This window comes from Plutella xylostella, chromosome 23, assembly GCF_932276165.1.
Source record: "Plutella xylostella chromosome 23, ilPluXylo3.1, whole genome shotgun sequence".
Classification (NCBI taxonomy): Eukaryota; Metazoa; Arthropoda; class Insecta; order Lepidoptera; family Plutellidae; genus Plutella; species Plutella xylostella.
Genome location: NC_064003.1, coordinates 317,916 through 341,506, shown reverse-complemented (window position 1 = coordinate 341,506; position 23,591 = coordinate 317,916). Strand labels below are relative to the sequence as shown.

Genomic DNA, 23,591 nt, shown 5'->3' with positions numbered 1-23,591 from the left:
AACCGCCCAAATTCTCGTTTACAATTAATTTCCCCAGTTAAGCAACTCGTTGATCGCTCGCACAAACTTGGATAGGTCTTCGAGAGTTATCTTAACTACGCTGAATATGTAATTTTCAGTTGTTCGTTTCTGAACGTGTACAGTGGACGACACTTGAAGCATAACTTTCAGCCCAAATTTTCAGTCTTACTCTGAACAAAATAAGGATTGTACCGAGGTGTTACCTTTAGTTCTGAAATGTGTAGCACGCATGCGCGATCGGGCTCTGTGCTCGGCGCTCAGTGTCGTCTGACGGTGGGCGCCGCGCGCTGGCTGGATGCTCTATGACGAAAAAAATATACGTTCCATTTACGAACTTTTGTTTTGAGTTCGAATTGTGTTCTTCTGCGTGTTAATAAACGGTGACTAATTATCATAGACAATGTGACGTTGCTAAAGTATTTGAACCGTAAAATATCTGTGTATTTAAAAGTAAAATAAGAAGTCTCCGTAAAGTTTTTAGGTACTGAAGTTTGTTATGTGAGTGAGCTAGTGTCTAAAGTTTTTTTTTGGTTACACTGTTTGGAAGAAACTTAGAAAAGGCACAGCGTTTCGTTTGTAAATCGGTAAGTTTTTCATTGTATTCATTCAAAATATAGTACCTATATGAGTGCCAAATAAAATCCTTCAGTTTTAATGAAAAAAGTTGAAATATTCCGTGTTGGTTATGCGTCGCGCGTTCCATAATTGTGAGGGTACATATGGGAGAAAATTATACTCAACCATAGGCTTTTTACGGCCGGGGTTATTATAACCATGATGTTTAAATTCGTAAAGAAAATTATGCAATTTGTATACCTAATTTAATTTATTTGATATAATGAAATTACTTACTGACTTTTCTATAGGAATGTGACCACCCCGTATTCCCCGTACAACATTAAAGAGTTTCCGTTATGACATTCCTCTTTATAATTAGTATGAATCTAGAAGCGTCCGTAGTGAAGCTAGCTTCAGTGATCATAGAGGTTAAGCAACATATGATACGGTCACTCATTGAATGGGTCACCGATTTGAAATCGTTGTTTTCTGGGCGCTTCCGTGCTTCGGACATTACGTTAAAGCACTTTTGATCCTGATGGCTGTTTCGGCAGACAGAGGCCTTCGGGCAGCTTGAAAACATCTGGCTTTCGGGTTGCCTACTTACGCACAAGCTTACTTGTGTTCAGGTCCACCAACCCGCACTTGGCCGGTGTGGTGGAGTAGGCCTAATCCCTCCTTCATTGTAAGGAGACCCGCGCCTCAACAGTGCGGTTGTGATGACTTGTAGCAAGAAAAACTAACTCTATCAATTTCAATAAGTTAGGTTTCATGGTTGTTTTGTATTGAAATGTAGGTAGGTACACACATTACTTTATTTTTTATTTTTTATCCAAGGGAGTTGAAATGTGTTACATAACATAATATTGTTAAACTTTTCATTTCATAAAATGGTCATAACGTTTCAGCAGCTCGAGGCTATTTTACTGAATTATTTACTAGTTTTCAGTCCGAACTTTTCTAATGAATTGCTTTAGATTGTAGAAGTAAAACCAATTAAATTTACTTATTCATCACTCCATAGTACAAGGCATAGGGTAAGCGACTTTCGCTTACTGCGTCTGTTTGTATGTAGGTATGCATGCCTAGATCTTTAAAACCACATAATTGATTTTGATGCATTTTTTAATACACTGCGTCATTTAAGAGGAAGGTTTGAATATAATCTTCATCCCAGATTTCTGACGGGAACACATTTTCATTTCAGATAGGTAATGACTTGATTATGTTTATTATATTAGACGTGTGGCGTCTTTCCCTACCCAGTTAGGTTAATGGATACATCAGCCTACTGTGATGTAATGTGACGGAGTATGTTTCCAATTACATTGAAGGTTGGCACACAATATTTTAATGTTTCACGATGTTGAGTTAATTTTATTGTTAAGTACCTGTAACTAAGAATCTTCTTCTTCCTAGCCTTTTCCATATTTAGGGTCAGCTTTGTGCATCATGTCCGCCATTTTACCCTAATCTGTCATATCCTCATTCACTCCACAATCTCTCATATTTTCTTTAAAACACTCAAGCCACGTCTTTCTTTGTCTTCCTCTCTTGCGCTTTTCTCAAGTAGCATTAATTTAGAATAAACATAATAGTGCTGTACTAGAGCTTCTCACTGTAGTGACAGGAATAGTAGTCAGTCAGGTCAGTTTATCCATTTAGAATATCGAGAAATTAGATATTAGAGCGTGGGACGTATACGTAGCTAATAAAGGTAAAGGTCACACAGAATACATCGTCACTCAGATAGGCTACCCACATGCACGCATTAGGTCGTGTATATTTCAAAAAAATACCTATTACTCAATTTAGTGTTCGAAAACAGATACCACCTTGGTCCAATTAAGGACTACTTAAACCGTCTCAAAATAGAGCCATAATAATCAACGCCTTAATGATACCGCTTAGCAGCACAGAGCCGTCCTCTCTGGTATCAGACCGTCTCGGCCGCACAAAGCAGACATCTGGTTCAAGTAAACTTGTAAATGGACAACAGCTTTGTCCAGAATATTGTTACTCCAACGCTGTTCGCCCTCCAACTGTCACGGCTATTGTTCGTAGCAGAATGTCTGTTTATCTACCACTGCAAAGCTGCATAGAGCTTTTAAGGGAAAGTGAGAATTAAATACAAATTACATGTTGTGTAAGTGCAGATTTACAAGTAGAACATTTAGTTGTAATTTAATTTATATAGGGTATTACTAAGTTAAATAAAGCAAAGTTAATAGACCCCATAAATTAAAACAAAAAAAAACACAATTATAATATTCAATGCAGTGATTTATGTATGTTTTCTGGCAGTCACAAGTTCCTATATTTGTTCTAAAAATGAAAACAAGTCTGAAAAGATAATTTAGGTCCTTGTTAGAACTTTCTTAGAAATGTCGTGTATCTTACAGACTAAGATAACGAACTCACACCAAAAAGTCCCGGCGACCCGTTAGCACATTTCCTCTCTTATCTGAGGTCGTCAACGCACTGTTTAGGCGGTTACCCCCATTCTGCGACTCACTCGCCTGATGAAGTGACTCGGGAAGGTTCTTGTCAAGGGGTCACTCTATATGACGAAAAAGTTTCGGAGCGCCAATAAACGTGCCGATCGAACGACAGCTCTTGTTCGTTCGTATTCTTCAAAATAGAGTAACCCTCATTTTCCCAGATTACGTAGGAAGAACGAGTAAACGTACTAATAGGATGGCCTGCAGGAATTTTCTGTCGGATGTCGGTGATGATGTGAGCAAAAACATACATAGTCATCATCATCATCATCGTAGGTATTACAATTTTAATCATTTGTACGAATATAGTCATTTTCTTTACCACACTAATATAATAATATATTGTGTATTTGTGTAATGAATCTAGCAAGTTGTTCATTGGAAATTGAATCCGTTTCTAAAAACTGAAATGCGTTTGTTACTAAATTTGTATTTGATATTTAATTTAATTTGATATGTGAAGAGTATAAATTATAAATGGTTTTTCATAAAAGTCCTTCGAAACTGATCCAATTATGAGAGCGAACATTGTTAATGATTCTGATTGAAAGATACTTTAATATTAAATACAAATATCGGAAACGTGATTCACTAAAGGATTTAACGCTATTTAACATAAAACGTTCATGTTAAATTGAATATAGTAATTTGAGCATTGAAAATTATATATCAGCTTGAATTTACCCAATATTTTAGACGTAGGTACCTATCGTTTCCTGTATAAAAATACAGTGACAGATGACCTGGCCGTAGATATAGTTGAAATCGATAGCATATAAAGTGAGACTGAAAGTCAATACTTTTCATTTTCAAATGATTAATCAACTGAATGCAATTAAAATGGTACTTAATCGTGATGGACTGTTTTTTTTGTTAAAGTATTTATTGATTGAATTTAATTGCTTCATCAGCTTAATCTTGATTTACAGGGTAAGCCTTATAAATATGCGGCTTTCAAACGGATGACGAAACAAAGCACAGAGGGGATTTTATGAGCCGGGACGAAATCATTAGGTGCGAGGTGATTATCGTTTTTCGTTTGTTGAAAAGTGGTGTGAGAGAGAATAGATACAATCTTATTTACTTATTACCGTACTATATATACGTATCTATGATACAATTTTAAGCTCATTTTTGGAATGTTTCTAAAATATATGGATTGGTACAATTGAAAATATACCTCCATCAGGTAATAATATAATACCAAAACCAAAAAAAATAACCCGGGGAATAGTGGAACAATATTTTTTGACTAATATCGCTCTTAACAATATATTATATAAAATATTCAAGAGTTCTATACTAATTAGGTGCCATCCATCCTTAAGCAGTAGCTGCGACAAAAACTTTGTATTCAAACAAACAAAACAAAGAACAGAACTAATGATTTATTAACGAAGTTTTAAGTGACCCGAGGAGAAACAGACGAAGACCTCTTTCTGTCAAACTGCTTCAATAATTCACCAGATTCAGCCGCGAAATCACTCGAAAACTCTTAATGGGCTATAAAATGTGTTATCCCTATCTGAATAGACAAATAACTTGGAACACTCTTGGTACAAGAATAGGTACTTATTTCAAAAGGAAGGCCGTTGTCTCGTTCTTTTGTAGAGGCTAATTTGATAATTATTGGGTGATAATAATAATAAGTACTTGAAGAATTCTACGGAAAGCTAAAGATCTCATCCAGTGGCGTGCTTTGGGAGGGGTCTACGTCCAGCAGTGGACTGCTATAGGGACTAATATGTGGGGACATCTCACACACACGACCATTCGACCCCAAGCTAGGCAGAGCCTGTGTTATGGGTATGTTAATGATGATGACTTAAAGAAATCAATTCGAATGTTGTGGTTTTAAATTTAGTTCCATGTGAGCATAAAATGCGTACCCACATAAAAAGCAGAGCGTTTATGTAATGCAAACCATGACAACAACGACACCTACACAAAGAAATTAAGCGCAAAAACTGCTATCGATAAAAAAACCTCAAGGCCTCGATGAATCACCACGTCGGCATTGTCACTCGCCAAACTAATAAAAGCCTTACTTGTAAAAAAGCCTTTTCCTGTTCAGAAAAAAGAGTTTGCGACCGCAAATTGTTACCTAAAAGCGAATGGAGAACCACCCACATTGAGCAGGTTCCAAACCTCTGAGGACGAATTTCAAGGCGTTTTTTTCCCAAAGAAATAAAAAGAGAGTGTACTGATAAAAGGCCTCCGCAGTGGCCACGGTCTGGGGACAAATAAATATAATTGGCTTCAGTTCAACTGCTTCCTGTGCGGTGTTTCGTATTGCTTTGATTTACTAGTCTAGTTTTAAATGTTACTCTGTATTTTTTTGTAGTATTACGTTTAATGTGTAGTTAGCTGTAAAGCTATATTATGCTCATACATCATCAGGTAACAAACATTATCTGTTCAATAACAAAGCACTCATTACATTAACTTTACTATAATATTATCGTTTACTTTCAAATAGTTTTATAGTATCAAAGCCATCTTCATTGCCGACTGATATAACTTACTTAACCAAAGCCCGGGAATTGCGCCGACCGAAGGGGGAATTTGTAGGTCGTAATTCTTGTCGCCAAACTATCCATCATTCAATTAAGGATGAAGATTATAAGGATGTGAGTGCTCTATTGGTAATAGGTAATAGCTGAACCATTTGATCCAGCAGCGAAGCATTCATAAAGCATTTATGAGTGGTTCAGTGCTCTAGTTACATAATAATAGACGTTCTTATCATTTCACTGGTAGTCGCTGGCATTTAGATGTTATTAGGTATATCTACTGTTTTATTTCATAGAATAATTTTATTCTAATAAAGACTTTGCTATGAAAACAAATAAGTTCAAAATAAAAGACACAGTTAATCTTTAAGCTTGTTTTTTATGTATTAATTCTTACCTATAATTCAATAAATAAAAAATAAATTCTTATTCAAAACAATACGTATGAAGCAAGTGTGATGGTAAAGTTTCTTAAAATTTAGCGCAGCTAAAGAGTTATGTGTAGCAGACCGCGCCATGTGTGACTGTGTGTGCCTGGGTAATGTCATAATACACACTTATTTATTATGTGGCATTTGTGTTTGTTTCTAAGGCAAATAATTTAAGTTTATTTCTTGTTAGATCTACTAACGTAAAATTTTATACTTTAGTAGTTGCAGACTACCGATGCGTATAATAAAATATGCTGTTATTTCCTAGTTCAGATCAGCATTTTAAACTACCTTTAGCATTAAGAGTTGACCTATTATTGTAAATCACATTTAGCATTAAGTAGGTATTTTCTGAATAAATATTCTATTCTATTCTATTCTAAATTATATAGATCGAAATAGTTTGCATTGCATTCCCTTTAGTTGCGTTTTGTGAGGAGAACATTATATTAGGTTGGCATATAATATAATATGTAGGTATATCAGTTTAACATTTAATTTCCTGAAACCAATACATAAGTGTTGCTGTTAAAATCATGACCCCTTTAAGCTAGATTAGCTTCAATCTATTCCGCTTACATCAAATAAAGGCATTTCAACCAGGGCCTCGGCGGAGATTGAACTGTGACGTCACATTAGTCGTCTTTTGTTTAAACAAAACCGACCGCTCATTGGTCACGCCATTGACAGTAGAATTTCAGTTCATTAAAATTTTACTCTTATCACGTACAGATTAAGAATGATTGAATTTCCAACAATTTAAGCCTTAAGCACTACAAGCGAACGCCTGTAATGTGTTCACGGGATTAAGGTTAGTCTAGATCTGAAATGAAATAACTCTTATGATGGAAACGCAAAGATCAATTTCGTTTGACGTGTAATTGCGTTGACGTGTTACTCGAATGGCTTTATTAAAATTTCTCTCGTATTGTGGAGCTTTGTAAGTGATTATGAGTTTAATTATTATGCTCGTAATGCATATAGACCGGGGAAAACAGGTGAATTATAATGTCTGTTTGTTTGTGGTGTTTTATCTCATGAAAATATGATTGCTTTAAATATAGTATTTTAACTCTTTATTCCTTATACGAAAACAATAATATTACTGTATACAAAATAACCACAATAATTGAATACTTGTATATAACCTTTAATAATGTTTTCCAGCAACAGGGTATGAGCAAAACTCATAACAAGAATTCAGTTCAACTTAACCTTTAACTACTGTCGAAATTGGCAAACGTGAGATGAATTTAAATCGGATGTCAACCTATGTCTTTTCTAGTTTACCGCAATGCGTTTTTTCTTTCAGTAGACTCTATGTTTTGCCAAAACGCTTAACGCCAGGTTTTACAGGAATATAACTTGATTTTAACTTTGACTTTGAAAAAACATTTAAGCATTCGTTCATTTTGGTGTCTACAAATAATTGAAACTTCAGAATTTACACAGATAACGACAAAGAAAAGAAATGATCTATTTTATGTTACAAAATCAATAATAATAATTTTGAAATCAAAATACATAATTATGTACCTACATCGCTTGGTTAGTTTAGTGGCGCGTGGCACCAGCGTAGCACGGCGCGTAGCATTGTCGTAGCGTTTTCGTAGCTCGTCGTAGCAATCTTGTAGCGCGTAGCACTTTTATGATGTGTTTTAGAGAAATATTTTATATCAGTTCCATTTACTTTATTTGTACGAGTGAATTCAATATAATAGAATACAATATAAACACATATCATTATGTTGAAAGCCTCGGGCACGTCGAGTTTTCTCAAATATTGATCAAATTTTTCCATAACTTAAGTACCTACAAGCTAGGTTGGGTGATGATCGCACACAACACAACCATTCAACATTAAATACTTTTCATTAAATTTATAATTTGGTTTAAGATATATATATATATATAAGTAAGTACATAATTTATGTAAAAGCACATTGAAATCTCGGGGAGGTTCTCAGTAAACCAATCCTTTCTGCTTTAAAATTAAACCCTTCTTAGTCTGTTATTGCCGATACAAAGGCTTTACCGTTTAAAATATGTTTTTATAAAGCCATTACCAGTGTCTGCTGTTGTTGGACAAAAAGTAGATTTAACGAGCCATTCTGTTGCAAAGCGGTTTTGTTTGCCAGCGAATTATTTTCAAAGGTGTAATAAAGTGTTTCTTTATTACGGGAAAAGCAATTTAAGCGTCGAAACAAAACGATTAGTGCGACCCAATAAGCGCCAGTCTCAGCTCTTTATGTGTTCTCATTTTAACAAATTCACCGATTGTTTTTGTTTGATTAGTCGTTAGTCGAAGGGACCAGATACAAGTGTGGCTAAGTAATAATTATAGACTTTATCTCATAACAAAAATGAGTAACTATAAAGGCAAATCATTCTCTCCTCACAAGTGGTCTGGAAGAAATTACTCTCCGTGATAAGGCAACGAATCGTACCGTCTACGCTGTGTATTTTTTGTTATATCTGTATTGGTGTTAAAATTATCATTCTATCATTGAGTATGAATTGTCACCCGCGTGCGCTTTATTCTATGAATTATATCCATCAAATAACAATTATTTCCAATTGCATCTTAGCTTACTGTTAATGTCTTTTTATTTTTTCGATCAAATTTGAAAGCGGGTAACAACTTTTCGAAAACAAGTAATGAAATATTAGAGTTCAAATGACTTGAAATCATTCTTGTATTATCCAAGTACCTACCTCGGCTACGTAAAAAATTTCCAAGTTGGATGTGGATCTTGTTTGAGCGGAGTCTCTTCAGACTGAACTTCAGTTTCTATTTCACCAAATTGGATAGAAGTCCCTGCAGGTTTCAATTTGAACCAAACCTTACTTTCCTTACTACCTAGTTTATAAATAAATACCTAAGAGGGAAATATATTTTTATTTCTAGTTTAAGTTACCCGATTTCAGTTTAAATATAAGTTAATAAAAAATACAGAACCAATGATTTTGTTTTTATTACAGTTACATTAATGATTACCACCATATTTTAATAGCAATATTATACTCGTAAAAAGTCTTACGTTTTACTATCATTTCAAGTAGACTTGTATCTCTGAACGGGGCTATGAGATTAATTGGCATCTGGCAGTTCAGCGGTTTAGTGTCTGCTCTCTGATCTACGGCGTAATTTCCCCAAGTGCCGGCTTATAATGCGGAGCTCTGTGCGAAATTGATTTTATTGAATGAACCGCGGTGGCCTTTCAACGGCTGAGATTGGTGGAGCAGAACGCTTCTGCAAGACTCGTCGAGACGGTTTGAACTTTGCATTCGTTCTTTATTGAGAAGAGCTGAACAATCCGGTGCAGAATCAGGAAGTGAATGAAAGTGCGGCTCGTGCTCTCGATCTATGAATTATCGGGACATAAATTCACAAGGAATGGCACTGGAAGGTCTGATATAGGTTAACATAAAAATATGAACCATGAAAATCATCGATATTAAATTATAGTTGATAGAGCCACAATAAAATATACATGCATTTCCTTCCACTGTATGACTTTTTGTGGCATTGTGTAAAATATTCAACGATTTGTTTTGTAAATATGACCTGGCGTATAGCAATTACCGTTCCAAAGCCACAACATTTGTCCGAATGTGGCAAGAATTTGAAACTAAAATGAATTGTAGTCGAATATTTCAGGAAAAGACTGCATTTAATTAACACAAAAATTAAATTAAGGTAACTAATTAACATACTAACTAAAGTAGTGCATTGTTGTAACTTTGCGTTGGGAGCTGTGATGCATGTTTCAATTGTGAAATTAGTTTGTTGTATGTTTTTATTATGAAAAACTGAATTTTTTTATCTACCCCAAATTAAATATACCATCTCTAATTTTTTTTTATTGTACAAATATCAAAAATAAAAGTACAAAGGGTGGACTTAATGCTCATATTACAAAATAACACACAGTATGCACACTCGGAGATTATCTAAAATCTTATTATATTATGATTATATAAAAGATTCAATACACAAGAAATAGCTGGTTTCGAAACAGGAGGGGACAAAAATGTGAGATGGTCCATATTGTGGGATGGACATTGGGCATGTAAAACCATCTATCATCGGCCTGGACTCACTCCAGTCGCACTCCAGGCGTCCGTCCCATTGAGTTACGAGAGTCATAGAACAGAGAATACTCTTGTTTACCGAGTTAGCGACCACTGCACGACGTTACACCATAATTTTTTTTATTCTTAAGATACATTTCTCTTTCTTGTAATGTTCTAAGTTTATAAAAAACTAAGTAGATTCCTTGAGTGAGCCGGACGTCGAAGGAACAGTTTGCTCAAACAATAATAAATGCTGAAAGAGGGCGGCGGCGCTCGTTTCGTTAAATTCAACATTGGACCGATGATTTTCTTGGGAATTTATTTTGGATTTAGTTGTTTCTGCTTTGTTTGGTTTTAAAAAATATAAGGTTTGTGAAAACACAGCAATAGAGGCGTACTATATTTTCAGTGGATGTTCTTCGTTTATCGTGACAAGTTCAAGAAAATACTAACACTACTTATGTAAAACTGCGAAACACTTGTGCTCGCTCTGTCGGTCGTTCGTCCAAGACTAGACAAAATAAATTAGAAATGCAAATATTGTCCCTGGCCGGGATTCAAACCCAACTTTACAATCCGTTGGTCCCTTGAATTGTAAGTGGACTGTATTCTCGATCTGTATTTCTTACATAATTTAATACATTCAATATTGTATTTTACTTCTCAAGTAACATTTGTATTTAGTCATTGCAAAGTAGGCAACATTTAAGCTTGGCTTGGGCTAAGCTTTTGGCTTGTAAATTATGAAAATTACGCGGGATTTAAATAAACTTAATCTCTTCGACACGACTCGACATGACGACCCTCGCAATAATAATTTACTTTCATTATCATCATGCTGCCCGTAGCTTTATTTTAAATTACTTTGTGTAATCCACGTACCCACTTAAAAAGGCAAGGACCATTCATTTGAGTATTAGAAACCGTATTCTAAGAAAATTCGTATATGTTTGAGCGTAGTAAACACCAAGTTTCGTATCTCCTCCACATATTTTTCTTATATTATTTATTATTAACTTTTCTATGAATAAGGGGTTTTAACTTTCGGTACATATTTGTAATGATAAATTATATTATTTACATATTATACATGTAACGTTTATATAATAATAATATAATATGAAATATATGTATAAATGCCTACTAGGTCTCAACCAAACTTCAGTCTTCAGTCTACTACATAAATGATGAACTTAATACCAAGAAGCAACACATCACTTTATCTAGACGGGGGATTTACATTACGCGGAGAGCCTTAAACCCTTCTGGAAGCTTCCGAGACATCCTTGAATCCTTTGGAATGATTAAGACTTAAGTCTTACAAAAAAGAATAAACTACTTCGAATAAATAAGCAGATCTTAACAGTATTTATTTACCAAATAATAATATTTATGGAGTGTAAATAATAAATACTGGCTTATTTACCTTTTGTCTGGGCTACTTTGTTTTAACGGTTATAACGAGGCTCAGTGAGGCAATGTGATTATTCAAATATAAAAATATATCATACATTTTAATACCTAGGTCCAAAAGACATGTGTCATATAACAAAATATTTTGTCTTAACCGTATATACCACAGTTACTTATGTAAAGGGAATGGGACGCATAGACGAACCTACTGAGACTAGTAACTCTGTATTATGCACTTAGTAGCAAATACAATACAACTTTATTAATAAAACATAATCATTAAAAGAGAGAGTTCAGTAGGCTACCTTATTGCTAAAAGCGATAAATAAAGTGTTTATAAATAAATATATCACCAAAGCACGCTTAATCTAAAATACGAAGCCTTTTGTTTCAAATATCGACATTGACGAGTTACATTGGCTAATCGTTCACAGGCTTTATTCATGCAAAAGTATTCAAATTGCCTCTATAGTTCACTGTCAGTTTTGTATAAAAGTTTGAATTTGATTTGAATGAATTGAAAAGTCGCGGCGCTTGCGGCCACTCTGATATTCCACGGTCGCTTTCTGCTAAAGTAATAAGAATATCTTAGAAAAGATATGAAATGACACTTTCATGAATTTCAAAACGATATCATATATTTTTATAATTTATTACAAAATATCTCTATAACAATGACTTGAATTAGTCTAGAGCTCTGTCTATTGCCGGATATCGCTGAGTTTGTGTACTAATGTGTACAGAAGATGCTGCTCAGGAGCATTTGACGAACTTACTTTTAACTTTTAACATGATACATTTATTAGTATTTTCAATACTCTAGGATTTTTAACCGACTTCGAAAAAAGGAGGAGGTTCTCAATTGGTCTGTATGTATTTTTTTTTACAATACAGTCGCGAGCAGTAAAAAAGTTCCATCCAATTTTAACTCATATTTATTTCTGATGGGCTCCTAAATGCACACATATTTTTTTTCCGTTTAGGAGTAATTTGGTACTAAGCCATTACTTTTTCATGGCTCGCAAATGTGATTCCTGTAGACACGAGTCGTCGGACCGGCGGCGGCGGCGGCGGCGTGGTCTGATGGTGTCAAAATATATTTGCGGTGGCGATGTCGCGGCGCTTTTAATAAGCGAGCGGACTTGACACCGCTCCCCGCCCGCCCCCCGCGTCCCGCCGACCGTCGTCACTTTCCAGTAGAGAAGAAAACGCAAACGACATTATTCAATTGGATTTACGTTTCAAAAGCTACAACTCTTTTTTAGGTGGCTTCTGAAATGTTTTTCTCGAAAATAAGATTTATTCAGCTACTTTATTGTAGTTAAGTTAGTAAGCTTATTTATGTCTGAGCTGGATTAGAATGTCCCAAACTGATCGGTATTCTAGCTCTCAACTCCCAACAGACGGATTATAAGAAGTTTCATGAGCCGGCATGACCCACTGTTTTACTTCAAACACACCCGTTCAATTATAAAGGGCTTACAATTTCAGTGGTAAAACTGTACAAACTGGTAACGCCTAAAGTTTAATCCCCTTATTTTCGGTCGTAGAACGATAATTTACTTGTCTGCTGAATATAACAGCGGAATGTTTCCCTTCTGGGCAATTTGTTGTGCAAATGTAATTTCCTTTGTGCGTGCGTTTATTGACACTATTTGCAGTTGGGAATCCGAATGGCTCATTAACATTGTATTAAAACATCCACACGCGCGCTCTCAAGCTGCCGATGAATTTATAAAGTTAGAAAAACATAAAACCAAAAAGAAAAAGATAATAAAACATTGAATTGACACAGCGAAATTAAGGTATACCCCAAATACATAATGTATGAGGGTACAAACATTTAAATAGAAATATTTTGCCGGCATTAAAATTACAAAACTTTGCTCCGAAATGCGCTAGAAGCTGAATAAAATATAAACAGAACAAAAAGAGAGGATGTGGTGTTTTGAGTTGAGGAATTTGTTGAAATCAGTGTGTTTGTGTGCGGCGAGCGGGGGGCGGGCCGGCTCCGGGGAGTCAGGACCCACACAACACATAACGTACCTTATATAATTCAAGAATTAGCCTAGAGTCATAGAAGGTCATGAAGGTCAGAATGATACAAGACACATCATACGAGTATCGTTACTATAGTTCATGGTACTTATTTTATTACAGCTTTTGATTTCGGTAATATCTGCAGAATGCGAGCACTATTTTCAACCGGTTGTACCATGGAATCTAACCTAGGTATTTGTAAATATTTGAGTGTGCAATGTGGATGTACCTGTACCTACTGATTCAACAAAACCCCTCGGCCCGAGAGGCCGGAACTACGACACCGCAGCGCGTGATTGGCGGAGCTCCACACATTTCCCATATTTTTTCACGCTTCAAAGTGACATCGCTCGAGCAACATAGTGTATTTTATCAATCAATCTTCGTATCACGTTTTTGTCGTCAAATATTCCCAGTGAAGAGGCGAGGAGATTGCCAATTCCTTTGTACCCTCGACAAGAATGAGACTAACGGGATAAATGTGCAATTGGGAGCATAAACTGTCAAATTGTACAGCGGGCGAGGGAAACTCGACCTTGTAAACAGAGAATGGCACCAAATTGTTCAAGAGATGAATTTCTCTTGATTTGAGACGGAGATAGCGTATTGTAGTTGGACTCGGAATTGCTTAAGCAAATTGAATGAGTCCTTCGCTTTGAAGTATTTAATAAGATGGAATTTATGCCAGTACGTGTACAAACATTTCACTATTTCTAGAAACAATTTAGTTACATTTAAGTAAATATAATAATTATTTAATTAAATAATGTTTCAGAATGTCGGAGGTTTTGAAAAGTTTTCCTTTGAGTCGGAATCCGGCTAATTAATGAGATAACTTCTGAATGATGATCAAATTGTACTTCCTGGGAGAACCTCCGTTAATATTATGAGCGGGTGAATTATCTGCAGATTTAATTAACAACTCTTGCTCGGCTTCGCTAATATAATCAATCATAATTTGAGTCATACGTGTAACAAGTAACTACACACACGCACAAAGTCTAATCGGCCGTTAGTTGATCACGCACCCCACCCAGAATATCATACTAGACTAACATAATATCCTAGTGTAAGTAGTCTGGGACGCCCTTTGGTCCGGTTGAGTGACTACTCATGAGGAATGCCGAAGACAGACGCAGCAGCAGCAGTGGACGATTAAAAGCTCATGCTGCATTGACACGACAAGAAGAATCTACGAATTTTCCCCATAAGTTGCATCCATCGCTCACTTTGTACGTTGTATGCAGTCAATGCATACAACGCAATGCATACATATAATGCATTAACACTGTACTTCGTCGAGTACGATGTACTTTATACACAATTCAATTTGTGTTTTGTTCCTCGCACACAGTGCATGGGGGTTCGGTAATATTTGACTGTTGTACACATTATTCTCACTCTGTTGCTAAAAGTGAGCATTGAAAATTCAGTGCTTAGTGGAGAGTATTTCTTGTTCTATTTGGACATAGCATTTGTTTCATTATTCTCGTAGATTAGCTTAACGGTGTATCCATAGGTCGCTGGATCATATCCGGCTCGAAAGACCATGTTGTAAATGATAAATATAGACTGAGGGAGCTGGATTTCAGTTCGGTCCTGAATAGATTTGTGGTAGTAGAAACTTGAAAGACGACTTGTAATTAATATAAAAACTGTTTTATTTACTGAACACACACATTAGTTCACACCAAGATGGAAGAGGAGAGAAAGGAAAAGGAAATGCCTACTTAGGTTTTTTAATAATAATGTTGGTGTTGCCAACAAACGAAGATATTATAAAATGAATGTTGTCCTGGCGGTGTTTTTGAGTTACATGTGCAGAGGGTGCCGAGTTTGAATCACGACCAGCACTGATATTAAATTTGTACTTAGATCATGGATGTTCAACGTGTGTGTTGTTTGTGCTGTGAGCCATAATTATGTTCATAAGAATATATGAATTCGTGAACCTCTTCTTATTATATTCAATCAACATCCGGATCCGTTATATTTCCGAAAGTACTTACCTACATAATCCCTCCACCCGTACCTGCGTGTATTGTGCGAGATTACATTAGTACCTCTATTCTATCGTATGTCGGCCATATTGCCGGGATTAGGCAAGTTTAACGCGCGCTACTTGAAATTAGTTTGCGGACCGCACGACCAATCACTGTGTACCGAGCACTCCAGACAGACACACACGACATGGCGAGACTGTAATTTATTGTTGTTTGCGGCGGACACTGAGGCTAGGGTCTCATGCAAGAATCTAGACTAGGTAGTGTTACTGAGGAATTGGGTTTCATTGCGTTTGATGGGCTTACGTTTGATATTGCAGGTTCAAGTAGCATTATATTGCCTCGACCCATTTCCCCTTTCGTGCTCTCCAAGGAAAGAAAGCTTAAGACGTGAATCTAAATAATAGAATTCAGAAGCGATAAAAACAATAACTTATAATACCCAATAATAAAACGCCTAGTTAATACTATTGAAGTGACACATACCTGATTCGTATCGCCTTCCAATTCAATCACTGGATTCCCGACAGCGGTAATGAAGCTGGTCCCACGCAGTGACCTGCTCTCGAGAGCTGAACCAAGACGGGGCACGTCCGGACGATGTCGGCTCGAGGGGCTCTGGTTAATGGAAACGGGAGGCGCCCAGACGCTGACAAATACGGCCTACTTAGGGGGGCTACTCTATACTGACGAAAAACTAAGTTTTGGAGCGCTGCTGAGTGAGCTTCGACCCTATATCTTTCTGTAAAACGTGCCGATTGCACGAAAGCTCTCGTTCGTTTGTTTTTCGTCAGTATAGAGTAACCCCCCAGGACGTGCTTACGATCGTGTCCACATACATGCATTTGTTTGTTTACCTCCGTGGAGGCTTGAAGGGTGTCCTCATGAGTCGGGGAGGAGAAATGAGTAGATGGAGTGATTCATGTTGTGCTTTGGAAGATGACTGTGTATAATAAAGCAATATAAGCTATTGTAGGAAAATCTGGCACGACTAAGAGGAATATATTTTAAGTTACCATAGTAAATAAGTACCTACACCCTGAAGGACTAGTACGGGCGGATTTAAGACATGACAAAAGTTGTCCGTCGCGCTCGCTCTTGAGGCTGTGCAATGTGTTTGCGCGCGATGCAAAACTTATGTCACATCTTAATTGCGCCCCGTGCTACTAGCCCTGATCCTCTAGGTTTGTCATAGGTACATTTTAGGTTAGGTTAAGTACGGTTTATTGCTCTTTGACGATAAATATGGATTTATTTCTTTTTACTTAGCTTATGTTTCAAATTTATTTTCTAGCAAGATTTATTATTGTCAGGATTTCCTATAACGAAATCTTGTTTGGTTTTGATGGTCCATTGGTGTGTCTTCGATCAGACGCCACAATATTCTGTGAGCTCGCCAGGCAATGAATAGATAACATCAATAATTCGTACGAGCGACCGGCACGTATATATGTAGATTTAGATAGCTCTTGGGAATTAAATTGTTTCTAGTCAATGGAGATACGCTGTAGTATGATGTTTCTTTGGTAATGTACCTCTATATATGACAGTCAAGACATACATATAAGACAAAAAGTGTAAATAAAACATAATAGGTACATAACTAAGTACATAAGTATTATAGGTATCTTGTGTGTTACTTACTCAGCTATGTTTCTAACTCAATAAAATAATAATGTGTATATAGGTTCTGTGATACAGTTTCACATGACTTCATTAGTAACAGCGTTTATTTTTATCTGCATTATTTTTACAACCAATATCATTACCATTTGGGTCATCTAAAATCCCACAAGATAAAAATCATGAATTCGTATAAATCCGTTAAATCGGTAACCACGACTATTACCTGTAGTCCGCGGGTACAATAGGTAGTCACAAATGATAGAGGTACAAGTGTAATGCGGCAGTTTTGCTCCGTACTATCTTGTAACGTGCCTCTGAGGGACGTGCCCCCACTAGCAATGTGCTCCGCGGGCACTCTATTGCAATACAATTGGTCGGTATCCACAATGTTTACAAATAGCCATGAATGTAAACCCACCGGTAAAAATAATAACGATTGAAGACCGCCAACTGTAATTGGATTAAAGTTGGACACTACGGGATGCTACATGGAAGGCGAATATAAGTTTTTGAATATCATTGAGGTATCTAATCTATCCATAGTTCAAACTTTAGGAAGGTTGGAGTTTATTGAACTTCTTACTTTTGCCGAATTCGGTCAAAAATCTTGTATATAATATTTACGTAAGAATATTGATATTGCCATTTAGCCGGCGGCAAGGTAGTAAGATTTATATTTTCTAGATTACGTTTTTAAGCAATAATCTAGATCTACTATTAATTTATGAAAGCTTTACTAGAGTAATTACCAACAAACCTGAAATATAACAATTAATACTAGTACCTATATGGTTATATGCTTAATCTAAACAGGTGAGTAAGTAATTACAAGCGAGGTCAGAGGAAAAGCTAATGAAAAGTCATACGGAAGCAGAACTAATATTAGTAATTCCTCTATACTAAAATAACGTGCTTGACTTTAATTTTCGTCAACTATGGCCCTGCTTACAATATACCTACTTATGTTATTGACACTATATTGTTTAATGTTAATTCGATATCCCTGAGTGCTTGTTTGTTCTCATTAGCTAATAGGTTCTCAGAGACTACAAGATAAATTGACGTGAGGCTGAATCAAATATGAGGTTCACATTCAAGAACGTCGTTGAGACAGAAGTAAGGAAAAATAACGTGACTTGCTTGAGAGCTACTTTGTTTCTGTAAATTTTACACATTCCAAAAGAAAATATTTATAAAATAAATATTGGAAATTCACAGCTCTATCAAAATCTGTTTACCTCTATTATAAATCCACATAACACATGAAACATTATGTACCTATGTATGTAACCATCCTTTCCTTCCGTGGCAAAAAACAGAGTAGAAAAGAAAGACAAAAGCTAAATACTAAGGTATCTAATGAGCCATTGAAAGCTCGCGAACGGAACGTGAGTAAACTGCGGTCTGGCTGGCTCGAGCCGTGTTGCGTTACATCCTCAATTAGTTTCAGTTAGTTTCAGGTGAAACGTTCTACTTTTTCTTGAAACTTTTGCAAGGCTTTTGAAAAAATACACACAAAAACTACAAAACCCATTTTAAAAGTTTGTATTAATATATTATGGTACTTCATCCCCGAGTACCATAGAACAACGTGGACTCGGGTGTACTCTCCATACTCATTGCCGAGTACTATGGTCATGATCAATCAATATTACAAAAAAATCGAGCGTCTCCAAGGGACGTATCAACCTGTACTTTCTATAGCGCACCCTGGGTAGATAGCGATTGACGCCAATCTGACTAGCTAATCATTTCACCACCACCACCACCACGGCAGCATACACTAGTCCAGCTCTAGTGTTGGTGTTGAAAAAGTGTTGGAAACCCTATAAATACGGAACGAGAATTCACGGAAAGTTATAGTTAGGAATAACTAAATTGAATGTGAATGGAATTTTTACTAAAACTATTAGAGGATAAAATTGATTTAACACAGTGATAGATATATTGTGTTACGATATTTAGTTTTAGTGTACTCATGTTTTATTTGTAAATGTAGAACACTATACCAGAATATTAATTCTTTATTGTACAAATATTACCAAAAAAAAGTACAAAGGGTGGACTTAATGCTATTACATTTTATTGCAGAGTGCGTTTTTAAACACGATGCTTTAAGAAGATTTTGTATAGGTGTAAAATGTTTTGTTTCTACTATGGCCTAGGTATGTCCAGTAATAGATGACTTTTCGATGATGAGTTAAAGTGTTCTTCTTCTTAGCACATCGGTGACTAATACTAAAGCTGTAGGGTTTATAACCGTGGTGAAAATTAAATTCGATTCAGTAAATATTAGCCAGTCATTGCTCTGGAGGTGTAGAAAGTACAGTTGATACCTCCTTTCGTGCAGCCCATGTTAAAAGCATTGAAAATTGTATGAGTATTCTTATAATTCGCTTTAAAAATAAAATATCAACTTCTGTTACTTTTCACATCACTAGCGCTCCGTCGGGGGTTCCCCCTGAAGTGGGCAGGATTAACGCTATTTTTCCGAGGCCTTTGCTAAATGACTTATTCGCAGGAACAGGGACTAATTAAGCCGGCGCCGGCGATGCCAAATGAAATTGTTTTACCTGAACAGCCTTTAAACTCGCTAGGAAACATGAATGGTATGCTTTAATGAATAAAGTGTTCCTGCAATTAAGTTAGGTGCTATTTATTCGTTTAAGTACTTTGTGTGTTTGAAAAACATGTTAAATAAGACAAAAAAAAACAATATTTTGTAAATTTGTTTAAAAGCTTAATCCCATTCATGATAAAGACCATTGAAGTATTATTTTGTACGCCATAAGTTAGAATACATGGAAGTACCTACCTAAAAAAAACACGTCAGGGCCAGAAAATCTGGAAAAAAAACATCAATTTGTTTCGTTGTCCATTCTGCAACCAACCTTCTATCCATCATCACAACATAATCTCCGGGCAATCGAAATAAAAGCCGTTTAAGCGTCCATCGCCGGCCCTCAGCAATCGGAAAAACAGGGCTTTTATTTGCTAACGGTATCATTAGCCGCCCCGCGGTGGTCCGGCCGACGCGGATATATGGCGGCGGCATAATGCGGTATATTGCGTCTCGTGATGAATGAACACATCAACATCACGAAACCCCCACTAGAGAGGAGTGACGTGCGACGACTGCTGACAAATAGTTTTCATAATATCTCGTCTCCTGCTAAACGAAGTGATAAATAAAAACGTATAACAAATGCGAGCGTCGACGCAGATCTGGGACGATATTTTCGCCGCTAAAACTATGTGTTGGCGAGCGTCAGTCGTTTGATAGATATCGGGAATTGATGTTCGTGCCTTTTTTGATTTGTCGAGATCAGTCTTTGAGCGAAAAAATGACTAAACGAAGATTTACGAGACGATCTAGAATGAGGGATCGAATAGACGTGATAAATAACTAAGCATATAAAACATGGACCCGTCACCTCCGATATAAATGAACGAATGGATTACGAATAGCTTTATTAAACTCGGAAGTAAAATAAAGAAATAAGTAAATAAACCAAATGAATCTAACAAAAACAAAATGTAACTGTAGGCTACAAACATGTCCAAAAGATTTAGGATTTCTTTCAAGTGCGTTTCACTTTAGCAAATAAGACAGAAAGTGCGCCTCAAGTGATGTATTACACGCGGGCGAAACGAATCTATTTGTAGGGATCAGTGCGGCCGCCTTGAGCCAACCTGGCTTACCCGTGCCACTGGCTGCCTGCGCGAGGCCGCCTCTTTAGCGATGGATTCACGACTGAAAAAGCGGTTCCTTAAAGTTCATGGGGTCTTAACTTCGTTTTTTTTATGTACCCTGTTTTGTGCCCACTGCTGGGCAAATGTATGCTTATAAACTGACCACCGACCGATGCCATGCTTGCTGACCATGACCGTGCTTCCTACGGTCATTGAGGCCAAAACCTGTTGAGGTCATCCCGCCATTTTCGTCTGAAAACTTCGTATAAACCGTATTGTATTAGATTTTTGAAAATTCTGTTCCAATTTTTAACAAGCCAGCGCAATACAAAGTAAAGTTGGAATTTTGTTCCATTAATAATATTCCCCCAAGAAGAAAAAACCTCAATTTACATACGAATCCATTTAATAAATAACTTAAGTAAGATTGTGCTTTCACTTTGTGCTTTTATGAGGTACCTAGGTACTTAGTATTTTTACCGTAATAAAGAAAATGAGTTTTGTTATTTGAGGCTCTTTATAAAGTCAATCCATTCTCATTAGTGTCGCTGCGTCGAAAATGAAATAAAATTCAGTTTTTAGTCGAATAAAAAATTACAGTATGTGTTATCTTGGATCAGGAGCTCAATTACTTTTTATCATTAACACATTATAAAAATCTCTCAAAATGATGATAACGGGCTGATGATAAATGCATTGTGAAATGACTTGAAGACGTTGAACTGCGAAGCGTTTCCTACTTATTTGTAAGGGCCATTCCCAAAGACAAACATCTTAATAGTTCTGAAACGTGGACACTGACGATGGAGCAGGGGCAGGGACCATTATAAGTTCACTGAATAACCAATGACAACGAACAGGTAGGTAGGTAAGTGTACCGTGGGACACTCTCCGGCCGACGACATTAGGCAGGGAGCAAGTAGTGGCTGAAAAAGGACGGCCGAGGACAGAGTAGACTACTAAGTACACGCTGATGACACTAACCAATTTGGTTTAAAACCAGAATAAGCTACAGTGTACCTATATGCTATGCTAAAATTTATACAATTTGCAGTGTTTCGAAACAAACTCGAAACACAGTGGTTGCAAACTAATTCAGCCATTAGCGACTACAACGGTACTGCTAAATGTTTTCAGTTCCAGTCTCTACTGGAACCGGTTACAAATTGTAACTCGAATTACTGAAATAGACAACTGAAAATACTGCCTGATGTCAGAACACTGAGATAATACTATGTAGGTATATATAAGTACCTAAGAATAGAAAATAAATAACCAATTCTTTTTTGCAAGAAATCATAATCCTCGGAAAATAACTAGGTATTTTTCTTATTTTTTTAAGTAAATCTCTGAGTGCTGCTAAGTATTTTATATTTGGAAAAGTTGATTTCGTTGTAATTACCCATTCCCATGTTGACTAAAAATTACTTCCATCGCAATAATATAAATTTTCTAAGATATTACGCCCGGGGTTTCTAAATTTTCTAGGAATTGTAATGAAATATCCTTGAGTTCAGTTCGATTAATAATTCCATAAGGATTACCCATGTTCTAAAACCATTAAACATCACATAGGACTCTTCCGAGAAACGCCACAGAGACCCAAAGCCTACCTCGTATAACCTTTACAGACTACGGTCTTGAGGTCGTCGATCCAGTGGACTGGAGGGTGTCCCACGCTAAATTATATCAATACGCACAGCACATATTGTCCGGGTCGATATAGGCGCGCTTCATACATCGGAGCCCCGTCATTAAAACTTTTTCAATCTGTCGCGAAGTTCCGGATAAAATCGTAATTTCGATGCGAACGATGTGTTGCTGAAATACGCGGCGACAAACATTGCACCCAATAAAGGGCGGATTCACCAGTTATCCTGAAAAAAATTGTATGCAATAGCAATTTCTAACTTTTTTTGCACACCTTATAACATACATTATCGTGTGGTTTGACAGGTAGAAAATACTTTTAGCGTTAAGTCCACGCTTTATAAAAAAATATTTAAGAAGAATTTGTTTTACCTATGAAAAAGACAATTTCTTTCTTCCTTCATTTTATCAAAATACTTACACTCAAATTCATAGACCGTATTGTAAATTTACAGTAAGGCTAAGTAATTGACTTTGAAACACACGAATTTCGAAATTCGTATATCACAACGACAATTTTAAACTTATTGTAAAGTGTCAAAAAGCTCTATGAAATTGGGGGTTAGTTTCCACCGTTAAAACGTTTAGAATCCTGCTTAGTAGTTCGCACATCGATCGGTTATGTATGCACACACGTCGGTACATACAACACGTATGGCTTGCTTATTATTTGTGTCAAATATGTAAGTTGTAAGTTGTAAGTTGGCGCGCTGCCAGCGGCGCGGCTTATCCAGTGATTCTTTACTCAGTCTCCCTGCGTTTGACTTTGTGATCAGATTAGCCAGCGCTGGGAATTTGATCAGTGACTTCATCGAAATCGTCTTATGTGAAACATGACCTACTTTGAGTTAGTGGTTGTTACTTTGCTTGGAAAAATTGCGAGACGATGCTAATAACGGTAGTGAGAATAAATTTTTGTTAGGTAATTTAAAAAAACATATTGTGGTTATAAAAATATAAATATGTTTTAAATAGAATTTGTGTAAGCGTTAAACGAGTATGCATTTATAAGATTATTGGCTGATGATGATGAAACATAAAAGTAAGTAGGAACTTACCCAGTCT

The 23,591-nt window shown here is 36.4% G+C and overlaps 1 protein-coding gene across 1 annotated transcript in view; it reads left to right on the top strand.

Annotated features, from left to right (window-relative positions):
• The first annotated feature begins 292 nt into the window (after positions 1-292).
• LOC105389327 (alkaline phosphatase) overlaps positions 293-23,591 on the top strand; it is a 69,855-nt gene continuing 46,556 nt past the window's right edge. The window contains exon 1 of the mRNA XM_048629581.1: positions 293-605. The gene's annotated coding sequence lies outside the window, so the exon portion shown is untranslated. The remainder of the gene's footprint in view (positions 606-23,591) is intronic.